General features: G+C 40.2%; 2 non-coding genes across 2 annotated transcripts; both read right to left on the minus strand.

The window, feature by feature from the left end:
* Positions 1-2,127: 2,127 nt before the first annotated feature.
* LOC112787905 (small nucleolar RNA R71) lies at positions 2,128-2,235 on the minus strand. Its single transcript, XR_003195290.1, has one exon. It is a non-coding gene; the product is annotated as a small nucleolar RNA R71 (small nucleolar RNA).
* Positions 2,236-5,926: 3,691 nt separating this feature from the next.
* Positions 5,927-6,034, minus strand: LOC112787693 (small nucleolar RNA R71). The gene has a single exon (XR_003195092.1). It is a non-coding gene; the product is annotated as a small nucleolar RNA R71 (small nucleolar RNA).
* Positions 6,035-16,656: the final 10,622 nt, after the last annotated feature.

A 16,656-nucleotide genomic window follows, 5' to 3' on the forward strand; every position in this document is an offset into this window, starting at 1 on the left:
TCCATGGGATCGACCCTTACTCACGTAAGATTTATTACTTGGACAACCCAGTGCACTTGCTGGTTAGTTGTACGAAGTTGTGAAACAGATATAAGATCATGAGCGTGCGTATTGAGTTTTTAGCGCCGTTACCAAGGAATGGAATGATCACGATTTCGCACACTAAGTTTTTGGCGCCGTTGCCAGGGATTGTTCGAGTTTGGACAACTGACGGTTCATCTTGTTGCTCAGATTAGGTAATTTTATTTTATGTTTAAGCATTTTATTCAATTTAATTTTCGAAAAATCTTTCAAAAAAAAATTTTTTTCCCTTTGTTTTCGAAAATTATTTTAAAATTTTTAAGAATGAATTCTAAAGTTTCAAAATGGTATGCTGAAGTTTGGCTGGCCATCAAGCTTTAGACTAACCTGGTATGATTCCTGGAATTTTGATTGAGGACTTTGAATTTATTACTTCCTTTTTCCTATATGTTTTCGAAAAAAAAAATATATATATATATATATATATATATATACAAAAATCCAAAAAAAACATTAATAAAATCATAAAAATCAAAAATATTTTGTGTTTCTTGTTTGAGTCTTGAGTCAATTTTTAAGTTTGGTGTCAATTGCATTTTTTCTAAAAATTTATGCATTTTTCGAAAATTCATGCATTCATAGTGTTCTTCATGATCTTCAAGTTGTTCTTGGTAAGTCTTCTTGTTTGATCTTGATGTTTTCTTATTTTGTGTCTTTTGTTGTTTTTCATGTACATCTTTGCATTCATAGTGTCTAAGCATTAAAGATTTCTAAGTTTGGTGTCTTGCATGTTTTTCTTTCATTAAAAATTTTCAAAAATAAGTCTTAATGTTCATCTTGATCTTCAAAGTGTTCTTGGTGTTCATCTTGACATTCATAGTGTTCTTGCATACATTGTGTGTTTTGATTCATAATTTTTATGTTATGAGTCTTTTTCATGTTTTTCTCTTTCTTCATTAAAAATTCAAAAATAAAAAAATATCTTTTCCTTATTTTACTCAAAATTTTCGAAAATATGATTTGATTTAGTCAAAAATTTTTAAATTTAATTGTTTCTTATGAATCAAATCAAATTTTCAATTTAAAAATTCTTTCAATCATATCTTTTTCAAATTCAATTTCAAAATCTTTTCTAACTTCTTATCTTTTTAAAATTGATTTTCAAATCTTATCTTTTTGTTTCAATCATATCTTTTTCAAAACTACCTAACTAATCCTCCCTCTCTTATTTTCGAAAATTCCCTCTCTCCTTTTTCAAAATTCCTTTTTAATTAACTAATTGTTTTAATTTTAATTTAATTTCAACTTTAATTTTCGAAATCTAACTTTCAATTTTAATTTTTATTTTAATTAAATTTCTAAATTCTCTCTCTCATCTCCTTCTATTTATTTATTCATCTACTAACACTTCTCTTCCATCCAAAAATTCGAACACCACCTCCCTCTCTGTGTTCGAGTTTTCCCTCTTCTCTTCCTTACATGACATTCTTTTCTTCTTCTACTCACACAAAGGAACCTCTCTCTACTGAGGCAAAGAGGATCCCTATTATTTTCTGTTTTCTTCTTTTTCATATGAGCAGGAGCATGGACAAGAACATTCTTGTTGAAGCAGATTCTGAACCTGAAAGGACTCTGAAAAGAAAACTAAGAGAAGCTAAAATACAACAATCCAGAGACAACCTTACAGGAATTTTCGAACAGGAAGAGGAGATGGTAGCCGAAAATAATAATAATGCAAGGAGGATGCTTGGTGACTTTACTGCACCTAATTCCAATTTACATGGAAGAAGCATCTCCATTCCTGCCATTGGAGCAAACAATTTTGAGCTGAAACCTCAATTAGTTTCTCTGACGCAGCAGAACTGCAAGTTTCATGGACTTCCATCTGAAGATCCTTTTCAGTTCTTAACTGAATTCTTGTATATATGTGACATTGTTAAGACCAATGGGGTTGATCCCGAGGTCTACATGCTTATACTTTTCCCGTTTGCTGTAAGAGACAGAGCTAGAGTGTAGTTGGACTCTCAACCCAAAGATATCCTGAACTCTTGGGATAAGGTGGTCACGGCTTTCTTAGCCAAGTTCTTTCCTCCTCAAAAGCTGAGTAAGCTTAGAATGGATGTTCAAACCTTCAGACAGAAAGAAGGTGAATCCCTCTATGAAGCTTGGGAGAGATATAAGCAACTGACCAAAAAGTATCCTTCTGACATGCTTTCAGAATAGACTATTCTGGATAAATTCTATGATGGTCTGTCTGAATTAGCTAAGATGTCATTGGATACTTCTGCAGGTGGATCCATTCACCTAAAAAAAATGCCTGCAGAAGCTCAAGAACTCATTGACATAGTTGCTAATAACCAGTTCATGTACACTTCTGAGAGGAATCCTGTGAGTAATGGGACGCCTCAGAAGAAGGGAGTTCTTGAAATTGATACTCTGAATGCCATATTGGCTCAGAACAAAATATTGACTCAGCAAGTCAATATGATTTCTCAGAGTCTGAATGGAATGCAAGCTGCATCCAACAGTACTCAAGAGGCATCTTCTGAGGAAGAAGCTTATGATCTTGAGAACCCTGCAATAGCAGAGGTGAATTACATGGGTGAACCCTATGGAAACACCTATAATCTCTCATGGAGAAATCACCCAAATCTCTCATGAAAGGATAAAAAAAAGCCTCAACAAGGCTTTAATAATGGTGGAAGAAACAGGCTTAGCAATAGCAAGCCTTTTCCATCATCCACTCAGCAAAAGACAGAGAGTTCTGAGCAGAATTCATCTAGCTTGGCAAATATAGTCTCTGATCTATCTAAGGCCACTCTAAGTTTCATGAATGAAACAAGGTCCTCCATTAGAAATTTGGAAGCACAAGTGGGCCAGCTAAGTAAAAGGATCACTGAAATCCCTCCTAGTACTTTCCCAAGCAATACAGAAGAAAACCCAAAAGGAGCATGCAAGGCCATTGAATTGATCATCATGGCCGAACCTACAAGGGAGGGAGAGGACGTGAATCCCAGTGAGGAAGACCTCCTGGGACGTCCAGAGATCAATAAGGAGTTTCCCTTTGAGGAACCAAGGGACTCTGAGGCTCATCTGGAGACCATAGAGATTCCATTAAACCTCCTTATGCCATTCATGAGCTCTGATGAGTATTCTTCTGAAGAGAATGAAGATGTTACTGAAGAGCAAGTTGCCAAGTACCTTGGTGCAATCATGAAGCTGAATGCCAAATTATTTGGTAATGAGACTTGGGAAGATGAACCTCCCTTGCTCACCATTGAACTGAGTGATCTGAATCAACTGAAATTGCCTCAGAAGAAACAGGATCCTGGAAAGTTCTTAATACCTTGCACCATAGGCACCATGACCTTTGAGAATGCTCTGTGTGACCTTGGGTCAGGGATAAACCTCATGCCCCTCTCTGTAATAGAGAAACTGGGAATCTTTGAGGTGCAAGCTGCTAGAATCTCATTAGAGATGGCAGACAACTCAAGAAAACAGGCTTATGGTCAAGTAGAGGACGTGTTAGTAAAGGTTGAAGGCCTTTACATCCCTGCTGATTTCATAATCCTGGATACTGGGAAGGATGAGGATAAATCCATCATTCTTGGAAGACCCTTCCTAGCCACAGCAAGAGCTGTGATTGATGTGGACAGAGGAGAATTGATCCTTCAACTGAATGAGGAATCCCTTGTGTTTAAAACTCAAAGATCTCCTTCTGTAACCATGGAGAGGAAGCATGAAAAACTTCTCTCAGTGCAGAGTCAACCAAAGCCCCCACAATCAAACTCTAAGTTTGGTGTTGGGAGGCCTCAACCAAACTCTAAGTTTGGTGTTGAACTCCCATATCCAAACTCTAAGTTTGGTGTTGGGAGTCTATAAAATTGACCTGATCACCTGTGTGGCTCCATGAGAGCCCACTGTCAAGCTATTGACATTAAAGAAAAGCTTGTTGGGAGGCAACCCAATGTTATTTAATCATTTTTATTTTATTTTCTCTTTGTTATTTCATTTTTTATTAGGTTGATGATCATATGGAGTCACAAAAACTACTGAAAAAATCAAAAACAGAATGAAAAACAGCATTGAAAATAGAACACCCTGGAGGAAGGGCTTACTGGCATTTAAACGCCAGTAAGGAGCATCTGGCTGGCGTTTAACGCCAGAACAGAGCATGAAACTGGCGTTAAACGCCAGAAATAAGCAGCAGTCTGGCGTTTAAACGCCAAGATTGCACCCAGAGGAAAGCTGGCGTTAAACGCCAGAAACAAGCATCAGACTGGCGTTTAACGCCAGAAACATGCACCATACTGGCGTTCAACGCCAGAAACATGCTGCAGACTGGCGTTGAACGCTCAAAACAAGCATGGAAGTGGCATTTAACGCCAGAAACATACTGCAGTCTGGCGTTAAACGCCTGGATTGCATATATAGGGCGTTTTACATGCCTCAAAGGTGAAGGGATGAGAAATCCTCAAACACCTCAGGATCTGTGGACCCCACAGAATTCCCTCAGGATCTGTGGACCCCACTGGATCCCCACCTACTTCTTCTCTCCTTTTCACACCTTTTCATAAGTCTCTTCCCTAAATACCCCTCACCAATCAACTCAATCACTCTTTCCCATCACCTCTTCACCACTCACATCCATCCTCTCTTCCCCAAAAAACCCCAATTTCCCTCCCAAACCCAACCCTAAATGGCCGAACCCTAACCCCTCCCCACTCTTATATAAACCCCTCATTCATTCTTCATTTTCACACAACACAACCCTCTCTTCTTCCACTTGGCCGAAACCACTTCTCCCTCCATCTCCTCCATTCTCTTCTTCTTCTTCTACTTCTTCTTCTACCTCTTATCTTTTTAAAATTGATTTTCAAATCCTTTTCAATCAATCTTATCTTTTTGTTTCAATCATATCTTTTTCAATTTCAATCATATCTTTTTCAAAAACAAATTTCAAATCTCTTTTAATCAATCATATCTTTTTGTTTCAATCATATCTTTTTCAAAACTGCCCAACTAACTCTCTACATTTAATTTTCGAAAATCCCTTCCCTCTTTTTTAAAATTTCGTTTTGATTAACTAATTGTTTTAATTTTAATTTAATTTAATTTCAATTTTAATTTTTGAATTTTAAATTTAAATTTAAAATATTTTTATTTTATTTTGTTAAATTTTCGAATTCTTCTCTCATCTCTAATCTCCTTCTATTTATTTATTCATCCATTAACACTTCTATCCTCACCCCTGTGTTTGGATTCTCATCTTTTCCTTCTTCTATTCTTACTTTCTTCTACTCACATAAAGGAATCTCTATACTGTGACATAGAGGATTCCATATTTTCTTTTCTGCTTTCTTCTTCTTTTTCATATGAGCAGGAACAAAGATAAGAACATTCTTGTTGAAGCTGATCCTGAACCTGAAAGGACTTTGAAAGGAAGCTAAGGGAAGCTAAAGCACAACTCTCTGGAGAAAATCTGACAAAAATTTTCGAAAAAGAAGAAGATATGGCCGAAAATAATAACAATGCAAGGAGGATGCTTGGTGACTTCACTGCACCTAATTCCAATTTACATGGAAGAAGCATCTCAATCCCTGCCATTGGAGCAAACAATTTTGAGCTTAAATCTCAATTAGTTTCTCTGATGCAACAGAACTACAAGTTTTATGGACTTCCATCTGAAGATCTTTTTCAGTTCTTGACTGAATTCTTGCAAATCTGTGATACGGTTAAGACCAATGGGGTTGATCCCGAGGTCTACAGGCATATACTTTTCTCGTTTGCTGTAAGAGACAGAGCTAGAGTATGGTTGGACTCTCAACCTAAAGATAGCCTGAACTCTTGGGATAAGCTGGTCACGGCTTTCTTAGCCAAGCTCTTTCCTCCTCAAAAGCTTAGTAAGCTTAGAGTGGATATTCAAACCTTCAGACAGAAAGAAGGTGAATCCCCCTATGAAGCTTGGGAGAGATATAAGCAACTGACCAAAAAGTGTCCTTCTGACATGCTTTCAGAATGGACCATTCTGGATATATTCTATGATGGTCTATCTGAACTATCAAAGATGTCATTGGACCATTCTGCAGATGGATCCATTCACCTAAAGAAAATGCCTGCAGAAGCTCAAGAACTCATTGACATGGTTGCTAATAACCCGTTCATGTACACTTCTGAGAGGAATCCTGTAAGTAATGGAACGCTTCAGAAAAAGGGAGTTCTTGAAATTGATACTCTGAATGCCATATTGGCTCAGAACAAAATATTGACTCAGCAAGTCAATATGATTTCTCAGAGTCTGAATGGAATGCAAGATGCATCCAACAGTACTCAAGAGGCATCTTCTGAAGAAGAAGCTTATGATCCTGAGAATCCTGCAATAGCAGAGGTGAATTATATGGGTGAACCCTATGGAAACACCATTAATCCCTCATGGAGAAATCACCCAAATCTCTCATGGAAGGATCAACAAAAGCCTCAACAAGGCTTTAATAATGGTGGAAGAAACAGGTTTAATAATAGCAAGCCTTTTCCATCATCCACTCAGCAAAAGACAGAGAGTTCTGAGTAGACCCCATCTAGCTTGGCAAACATAGTCTCTGATCTATCTAAGGCCATTCTAAGTTTCATGAATGAAACAAGGTCTTCCATTAAAAATTTGGAAGCACAAGTGGGCCAGCTGAGTAAAAGAATCACTGAAACCCCTCCTAGTACTCTCCCAAGCAATACAGAAGAAAATCCAAAAGGAGAGTGCAAGGCCATTGAATTGATCATCATGGCCGAACCTACAAGGGAGGGAGAGGACGTGAACTCCAGTGAGGAAGACCTCCTGGGACGTCCAGAGATCAATAAGGAGTTTCCCTCTGAGGAACCAAGGGACTCTGAGGCTCATCTGGAGACCATAGAGATTCCATTAAACCTCCTTATGCCATTCATGAGCTCTGATGAGTATTCTTCTTCTGAAGAGAATGAAGATGTTACTGAAGAGCAAGTTGCCAAGTACCTTGGTGCAATCATGAAGCTGAATGCCAAATTATTTGGCAATGAGACTTGGGAAGATGAACCTCCCTTGCTCACCATTGAACTGAGTGATCTGAATCAACTGAAATTGCCTCAGAAGAAACAGGATCCTGGGAAGTTCTTAATACCTTGCACCATAGGCACCATGACCTTTGAGAATGCTCTGTGTGACCTTGGGTCAGGGATAAACCTCATGCCCCTCTCTGTAATGGAGAAACTGGGAATCTTTAAGGTGCAAGCTGCCAGAATCTCATTAGAGATGGCAGACAACTCAAGAAAACAGGCTTATGGTCAAGTAGAGGACGTGTTAGTAAAGGTTGAAGGCCTTTACATCCCTGCTGATTTCATAATCCTGGATACTGGGAAGGATGAGGATAAATCCATCATTCTTGGAAGACCCTTCCTAGCCACAGCAAGAGCTGTGATTGATGTGGACAGAAGAGAATTGATCTTTCAACTGAATGAGGAATCCCTTGTGTTTAAAACTCAAGGATCTCCTTCTGTAACCATGGAGAGGAAGCATGAAAAGCTTCTTTCACTGCAGAGTCAACCAAAGTCCCCACAGTCAAACTCTAAGTTTGGTGTTGGAAGGTCCCAACCTTGCTCTGATTATCTGTGAGGCTCCATGAGAGCTTACTGTCAAGCTATTGACATTAAAGAAGCGCTTGTTGGGAGGCAACCCAATGTTATTTAATCATTTTTATTTTATTTTATCTTTGTTATTTCATGTTTTATTAGGTTGATGATCTTGTGGAGTCACAAAAACTACTGAAAAATCGAAAACAGAATGAAAAACAGCATTGAAAATAGCACACCCTGGAGGAAGGGCTTACTGGCGTTTAAACGCCAGTAAGGAGCATCTGGCTGGCGTTTAAACGTCAGTAACGCCAGAACAGAGCATGAAACTGGCATTAAATGCCAGAAACAAGCAGCAGCATGGCGTTTAAATGCCAGGATTGCACCCAGAGGAAAGCTGGCATTAAACGCCAGAAACAAGCATCAGACTGGCGTTTAACGCCAGAAACATGCACCATACTGGCGTTCAACGCCAGAAACATGCTATAGACTGGCGTTGAACGCCCAAAACAAGCAAGGAAGCGGCGTTTAACGCCAGAAACATGCTGCAGTCTGGCGTTAAACGCCAGGATTGCATATATAGGGCGTTTTACACGTCTAAAAGGTGCAGGGATGAGAAATCCTTAAACACCTCAGGATCTGTGGACCCCACAGGATCCCCACCTACTTCTTCTCTTCTCTTCACACCTTTTCATAACTCTCTTCCCCAAATACCCCTCACCAATCAACTCAATCACTCTTCCCCATCACCTCTTCACCAATCACATCCATCATCTCTTCCCCAAAACCCCACCTACCTTTAAATTCAAAATAATTTCCCTCCCAACCCCAACCCTAAATGGCCAAACCCTAAACCCCTCCCCACTCCTATATAAAACCCTCATTCCCTCTTCATTTTCACACAACAAAACCCTCTCTTCTTCCCCTTGGCCGAAACCATCTCTCTCTCCCTCTTCTCCATTTTTCTTCTTCTTCTACTTCCTTCTTTCTTCTTTTGCTCGGGGACGAGCAACCATTTTAAGTTTGGTGTGGTAAAAGCATAGCTTTTTATTTTTCCATAACCATTCATGGCACCTAAGGCCAGAGAAACCTCTAGAAAGAGGAAAGAGAAGGCAATTGCTTCCACCTCTGAGTCATGGGAGATGGAGAGATTCATCTCTAAGGTCCATCAAGACCACTTCTATGAAGTTGTGGCCAAGAAAAAAGTGATCCCTGAGGTTCCTTTCAAACTCAAAAAGAATGAGTATCCGGAGATCCAACTTGAGATTCAAAGAAGAGGTTGGGAAGTTCTCACCAACCCCATTCAACAAGTCGGGATCCTAATGGTTCAAGAGTTCTATGCAAACGCATGGATCACAAGGAACCATGATCAAAGTGTGAACCCAAATCCAAAGCATTGGCTTACTATGGTTCGGGAAAAATACTTAGATTTCAGTACGGAAAATATAAGGCTGGCGTTCAACTTGCCAATGATGAAAGAAAACACACGCCCCTACACAAGAAGGGTTAACTTTGATCAAAGGTTGGACCAAGTCCTCATAAACATATGTGAGGAAGGAGCTCAATGGAAAATTGACTCAAGAGGCAAGCCGGTTCAACTAAGAAGGCATGACCTCAAACTAGTGGCTAGAAGATGGCTAGACTTCATTCAACGCTCAATCATTCCTACTAGGAACCGGTCTGAAGTTACTATAGACCGAGCCATCATGATCCATAGTATCATGATTGGAGAGGAGGTAGAAGTTCATGAGATTATACCTCAAGAACTTTACAAGGTAGCTGACAAGTCCTCCATTTGGGCAAGGATAGCCTTTTCTCACCTCATATGCCACCTCTGCAATTCATTTGGAATTGACATAGAGGGAGATATCCTCATTGAAGAGGATAAGGCCATCACTAGAAAAAGGATGGAGCAAACAAGAGATCATGGACCTCAACATGAGCATGAGGAAATTCCTCACCATGAAATTCCTGAGATGCCTCAGGGGATGCACTTTCCTCCACAGAATTATTGAGAACAAATCAACACTTCCCTAGGAGAATTAAGTTCCAATATGGGACAACTAAGGGTGGAGCACCATGAGCACTCCATCATCCTCCATGAAATTAGAGAAGATCAAAGAGCTATGAGGGAGGAGCAAGAAAGACAAGGAAGAGACATAGAGGAGCTCAAGAGCACCATTGGTTCTTCAAGAAGAGGAAGACGCCACCCTCACTAAGGTGGACTCATTCCTTAATCTCCTTGTTTATTTATTTTCCTGTTTTTCGATTTTTGAGCTTTATGTTTTATTTATGTTTGTGTCTTTACTATATGATCACTAGTGTCTAAGTGTCTATGCCTTAAAGTTATGAATATGAATCCATCACCTCTCTTAAATGAAAATTGTTTTAATTACAAAAGAACAAGAAATACATGGCTTCGAATTCATCCTTGAAACTAGTTTAATTATTTTGATGTGGTGACAATACTTTTTGTTTTCTGAATGAATGCTTGAACAGTGCATATGTCTTTTGAAGTTGATGTTTAATGAATGTTAAATACGTTGGCTCTTGAAGAATAAGGAAAAAGGAGAAATGTTATTTGATAATGTAAAAAATCATAAAAATGATTCTTGAAGCAAGAAAAAGCAGTGAATACAGAAAGCTTGCGGAAAAAAAATAGCGAAAAAAAAGGATAAAGAAAAAGAAAAAGCAAGCAGAAAAAGCCAAAAGCTCTTTAAACCAAAAGGCAAGAGCAAAAAGCCAATAGCCCTTAAAACCAAAAGGCAAGGGTAAATAAAAAGGATCCAAGGCTTTGAGCATCAGTGGATAGGAGGGCCTAAAGGAATAAAATCCTGGCTTAAGCGGCTAAACCAAGCTGTCCCTAGCCATGTGCTTGTGGCATGAAGGTGTCAAGTGAAAACTTGAGACTGAGCGGTTAAAGTCAAGGTCCAAAGAAAAAACAGAGTGTGCTTAAGAACCCTAGACACCTCTAATTGGGGACTTTAGCAAAGCTGAGTACCAATCTGAAAAGGTTCACCCAGTTATGTGTCTGTGGCATTTATGTATCCGGTGGTAATACTGGAAAACAAAGTGCTTAGGGCCACGGCCAAGACTCATAAAGTAGCTGTGCTCAAGAATCAACATACTGAACTAGGAGAATCAATAACACTATCTGAACTCTGAGTTCCTATAGATGCCAATCATTCTGAACCTCAATGGATAAAGTGAGATGCCAAAACTATTCAAGAGGCAAAAAGCTACAAGTCCCGCTCATCTGATTGGAGCTAAGTTTCATTGATATTTTGGAATTTATAGTATATTCTCTTCTTTTTATCCTATTTGATTTTCAGTTGCTTGGGGACAAGCAACAATTTAAGTTTGGTGTTATGATGAGCGGATAATTTATACGCTTTTTGGCATTATTTTTACATAGTTTTCAGTATGATTGAGTTAGTTTTTAGTATATTTTTATTAGTTTTTAATTAAAATTCATATTTCTGGACTTTATTATGAGTTCGTGTGTTTTTCTGTGATTTCAGGTAATTTCTAGCTGAAATTGAGGGACTTGAGAAAAATCTGATTCAAGCTGAAAAAGGACTGCTGATGCTGTTGGATTCTGACCTCTCTGCACTCGGAATGGATTTTCTGGAGCTACAGAACTCCAAATGGCGCGCTCTCAATTGCGTTGGAAGGTAGACATCTAGGGCTTTCCAGCAATATATAATAGTCCATACTTTGAAAAAGGATAGACGATTTAAACAGGCGTTCAGAGCCAGTTCCATGCTGCATTCTGGAGTCAAACGCCAGAAACAGGTTGCAAAGTGGAGTTCAACACCAGAAACAGGCTACAAACTGGCGTTCAACTCCAAGAGAAGCCTCTACATGTGGAAAGCTCAATGTTCAGCCCAAGCACACACCAAGTGGGCCCCAGAAGTGGATTTCTGCATCATTTACTCAATTCTGCAAACTCTAGTAACTAGTTTAGTATAAATAGGACTTTTTACTATTATGTTTATATCTTTGGATTATCCTTGGATCATCTTTGATCAGTTTTATACTATCTTAGACTTTTGTGAGGGCTGGCCATTCGGCCATGCCTGAACATTTATCACTTGTGTATTTTCAACGGTAGAGTTTTTACACACCATAGATTAAGGTGTGGAGCTCTGCTGTTCCTCAAAGATTAATGCAAAGTACTACTGTTTTTCTATTCAATTCAACTTATTCCGCTTCTAAGATATTCATTCGCACTTCAATATGATGGATGTGATGATCGTGACAGTCATCATCATTCTCAACTTATGAACGCGTGCCTGACAACGACTTCCGTTCTACCTTAGATTGAATGGATATCTCTTGGATATCTAATACAGGGGACCAAGTCCGAGTTATTAGTGTCTTCGTGGTATATGTTAGAACCCATGGACGGCCATTCTTGAGAATCCGAAAAGTCTAAACCTTGTCTGTGGTATTCCGAGTAGGATTCAGGGATTGAATGACTGTGACGAGCTTCAAACTCGCGAGTGCTGGGCGTAGTGACAGACCCAAAAGGATCAATAGATCCTATTCCAGTATGATCGAGAACCGACAGATGATTAGCCATGCAGTGACAGCGCATTGGACCATTTTCAATGAGAGGACAGGTGGCCATTAACAACGGTGATGCCTAACATACAGCTTGCCATGGAAAGGAGTAGGAAGGATTGGATGAAGACAGCAGGAAAGCAGAGGTTCAGAGGGACGAAAGCATCTCTATACGCTTATCTGAAATTCTCACTAATGAATTACATAAGTACCACTATCCTATTTTATATTTTATTTATCTTTTACTTATTAATTTATAAAATCAGTTGAATCTGCCTGACTGAGATTTACAAGGTGACCATAGCTTGCTTCAAGCCGACAATCTCCGTGGGATCGACCCTTAGTCACGTAAGGTTTATTACTTGGACGACCCAGTGCACTTGCTTGTTAGCTGTACGAAGTTGTGAAACAGAATTAAGAATATGAACGTGCGTATTGAGTTTTTAGCACCGTTACAAAGGAAGAAACGATCACGATTTCGCACACCACCTGGCTTTAGAAAATTCAGAAAGCAAGCAAGAATATAGGATAGGGATGCAATGTATTCGGCTTACTGTATTAATGAGGATAAAGCAAATGTCAACAAGAATGCTAATGTATGTGCAGTTATATAGGCATTGGCAACACTCAATTAAGATCCGATGAAACAAAATAGTATCGAACAGGAATGGAACAGCAGTGAATAGCAACATCAACAGCACAGCAATTTTAGAATTGCAAAACAGATAAAGCAAGCAGCAAGAAGGGCACAATTATCAGACCTAAATCCACTAACCACATCCTAGCTACCTAACCACCTAAAATCCACTACGAACATGCATATCTAACTATCCTAATTTGAACAGAATTGAAAAATATGCAAACTAACAAACTGGAACGGGAAAGAAATCAGAGTGCAATGGAACCTGGTGTGCGCAGTGAAAGAAATTGAAAGAAGAGAGAGGGTGGTGCTGTGGTGGCGCTGGTGGGTGGCACGGCGGTGCTGCAGCGGCACAAGGGGGTGCGGCCGGTTCTGGTGGTGGTGCGGTGGTGGCGGACCTTTGGATGGGTGACGGGGCAGGGTTGAGAAAAGGAAGAGAAGGGAGAGAAGAAAAGGAGGGAGGGGGTAATGGTGGCGGCGTGGTCGTTGATGGTGGCGGTGCAGTGAGGGGTTGTCGATGGTGGTGGTGCGGTGGGCTGGGCGGCGGTGGCAGTGGGAGGTTGGAGGGAGAAGAGAGGGATGGAGGTGGAACGTTTGGGTAGGAGGGGGAAAAAGGTGACGCTGGGGTTAGGGTTTCCGCATTGGGGGGGTAAGTGATTTCAAATCCACGCAGACGCATCGGTCACGCGAGAGCGTGGATGGGGCAGAAGTGCAATGACGCGAAAGCATCATTGACGCGAACGCGTGAATGAGGGATAATGAAAATGACGCATATGCGTCGACTAGAATTGTGCTAAACGCACAAATCCAGCGTCGTTTTGGCACAACTCTCTGTTTCAATTGAGGGGGCAAAAATTTTCACGCGACGCGTAAGCATCGCCACACCCACGCGTGGTTTATGTAAGTGAAAATGACGCGTACACATCGTTGACGCATACGCGTGGCCCAAATTATGCCTAACACATACCAGCCGCACGATTTCAGCCCAACTTTCTGGGCGTTGGATGGCGACGTCGATTTGAAATCGATGCCCACGCGTGGCCCATGCGCACGCGTGGTATGTTTTTTTAATAGAAAACGCAAAATGCAAAATGCATATACTTATGTGGATGTTATGAATGATGCCATGAAAAATAAAATAAAATAAAACTAAAAACAAACAAAACAAAATAAAATTAAAATTGAAAAGGAATGATCATACCATGGTGGGTTGTCTCGCACCTAGCACTTTTAGTTAAAGTCCTTAAGTTGGACATTTGTTGAACTCCTTGTTATGGTGGCTTGTGCTTGAACTCATCCAGAAATCTCCACCAACGTTTGCAATTCCAATAACTTCCGGGGTCCCAAACTACGCACGTAAAGCCTTCGAGCAAGTTAAAGCAGGTTTTCAGGCTCCAGGGGTGTTGATTATCAGAATGAATCCCAGGATCCCAAACCTTGCTTTTGTACCCATCTTTGTCTTGATCTACATCTTTCCAGCAGGGCAGTACACAACCTGAATTTCCACTGAGATACCCAAACATCTTTCGAAACCCTTTAACTCCAGCTCTATACCAATCCTTGCACATCCAATTGGAGCATGGAACCGTATTTAATTGTGGATACCAACTTCTATTACTAACCATCTCTCTCTTACTCTTAAAGCCGCAAAGAGCTCTAAGCTGGCCATCTGTTTCAAGCAAGCCATATTCAAGTGGGAAAGTAAAGATGAAGGCTAAGGATTTTACCCCCTTGAAGTTTGTATTAGGTGGTAATAGTTGTGGAAGAGGTGTTTCCAGTGGTTCTTCAAGCTCCACTTCCTTGTGCTCCTCTGTGAATTCTTCCATTTCCTGACAAACCTCTTCAACTGCAACTACGTCTTGATCAAAGTCTTCAATTTATTCCTCATCACTCAAGTCATAAGTTGGAGGTTGAGAAAAGTCTACCTCCACATCATCCTCATATTCACTTGGGGAAGATTCTTCTAGCTCAAAGAGTTCAATTGTGACTGCAAGGTCATCATTAGGAGAGCTTGGTTCGTGATCATCATTACCAAGGAAACTTGCTTCTTGATCTGTTCCGTCCATTTCTTCATAAGGTACATACTTTGGGGGATGTGCACTATCCTCCTTAGCATCAGTTGCAAATTTCTTGGCAGAATTCTCTACAATTCTTGATTTCCATGGAGGTTCAGCATCTTCTAAGTCTTCAACCAATTCTTCTTCTTTGATAATTCCAGCTTCCTCCACTTGTTCCAGTACAAAGTCATGCTCCTTACTATCCACCGGAGCTTCTAGTGTCTCCTTCGTACTAGGGGCTAATCGATTTATCGCTTGCTCCATTTGATTAAGGGTTGCATGAAATTAGTTTACTGTGTCCTTGAGACGATCCTGTGATTCATGGTTCGACGGACATGGATATGGTGCATATGGAAGTGGGGTTCTTGGAAGTAATTGGATTGGAATTGGGGCGGGTACGGGTTAAGGTCATATGAAGGTGAACGGTTGTGGTTGGCTTGTGAGTATGGTGGTTCAAAGCTATGTTGAGGAGGTGGTTTATAGGCGTATAATGGGGCTTGTTGGTAACTGGTGCACGAAATTGTGATCTCTGGTAATGGCTCCAAAGGCTTGGTGCTCTAATCTCAATTCATAATTTGTCACAACTTCGATACAACTAACCAGCAAGTGCACTGGGTCGTCCAAGTAATAAACCTTACGTGAGTAAGGGTCGATCCCACGGAGATTGTTGGTATGAAGCAAGCTATGGTCACCTTGTAAATCTCAGTCAGGCGGTTATAAAATAGTTATGAAGTTTTCGAAAATAATATAATAAAATAAGGATAGAAATACTTATGTAAATCATTGGTGAGAATTTCAGATAAGCGCATAGAGATGCTTTCGTTCCTCTGAACCTCTGCTTTTCTGCTGTCTTCATCCAATCAGTCTTACTCCTTTCTATGGCTAGCTTTTTGTAAGGATGTCACCGGTGCCAATGGCTACTTTCAATCCTCTCGGAAAAATGGTCCAAATGCTCTGTCACAGCACGGCTAATCGTCTGGAGGCATCACCCTTGTCGATGGTTGCATCCTATTCCTCTCTGTGAAAATGGTCCGATGCGCTGTCACTGCATGGCTAATCATCTTTGAGGTTCTCGATCATACTGGAATAGAATTTACTATCCTTTTGCGTCTGTCACTACGCCCAGCACTTGCGAGTTTGAAGTTCGTCACCGTCATTCAATCCCAGAGTCCTACTCGGAATACCACAGACAAGGTTTAGACTTTTCGGACTCTTATGAATGACTCCATCAATCTAGCTTATACCACGAAGATTCTGATTAAGAGATCCAAGAGATATTCATTCAATCTAAGGTAGAACGGATGTGGTTGTCAGGCACGCGTTCATAGGGAATGATGATGATTGTCACGTTCATCACATTCAGGTTGAAGTGCGAATGAATATCTTAGAAGCGGAATAAGTTGAATTGAATAGAAAACAGTAGTACTTTGCATTAATCTTTGAGGAATAGCAGAGTCCCACACCTTAATTTATGGAGTGTAGAAACTCTACCGTTTGAAACTACATAATTGAAAGGTCCAGGCATGGCCGAATGGCCAACCCCCAAAACATGATCACAGGATCAAAAATACAATCCAGGATTCCTAATACAATAGTAAAAAGTCCTATTTATAATAAACTAGCTACTAGGGTTTACAGAAGTAAGTAATTGATGCATAAATCCACTTCTGGGGCCCACTTGGTGTGTGCTTGGGCTGAGCTTGAAGTCTACACGTGGAGAGGTCATTCTTGGAGTTGAACGCCAGCTTTTGTACTATTTTGGGCGTTGAACTCCAC

This window comes from Arachis hypogaea, chromosome 20, assembly GCF_003086295.3.
Source record: "Arachis hypogaea cultivar Tifrunner chromosome 20, arahy.Tifrunner.gnm2.J5K5, whole genome shotgun sequence".
Classification (NCBI taxonomy): Eukaryota; Viridiplantae; Streptophyta; class Magnoliopsida; order Fabales; family Fabaceae; genus Arachis; species Arachis hypogaea.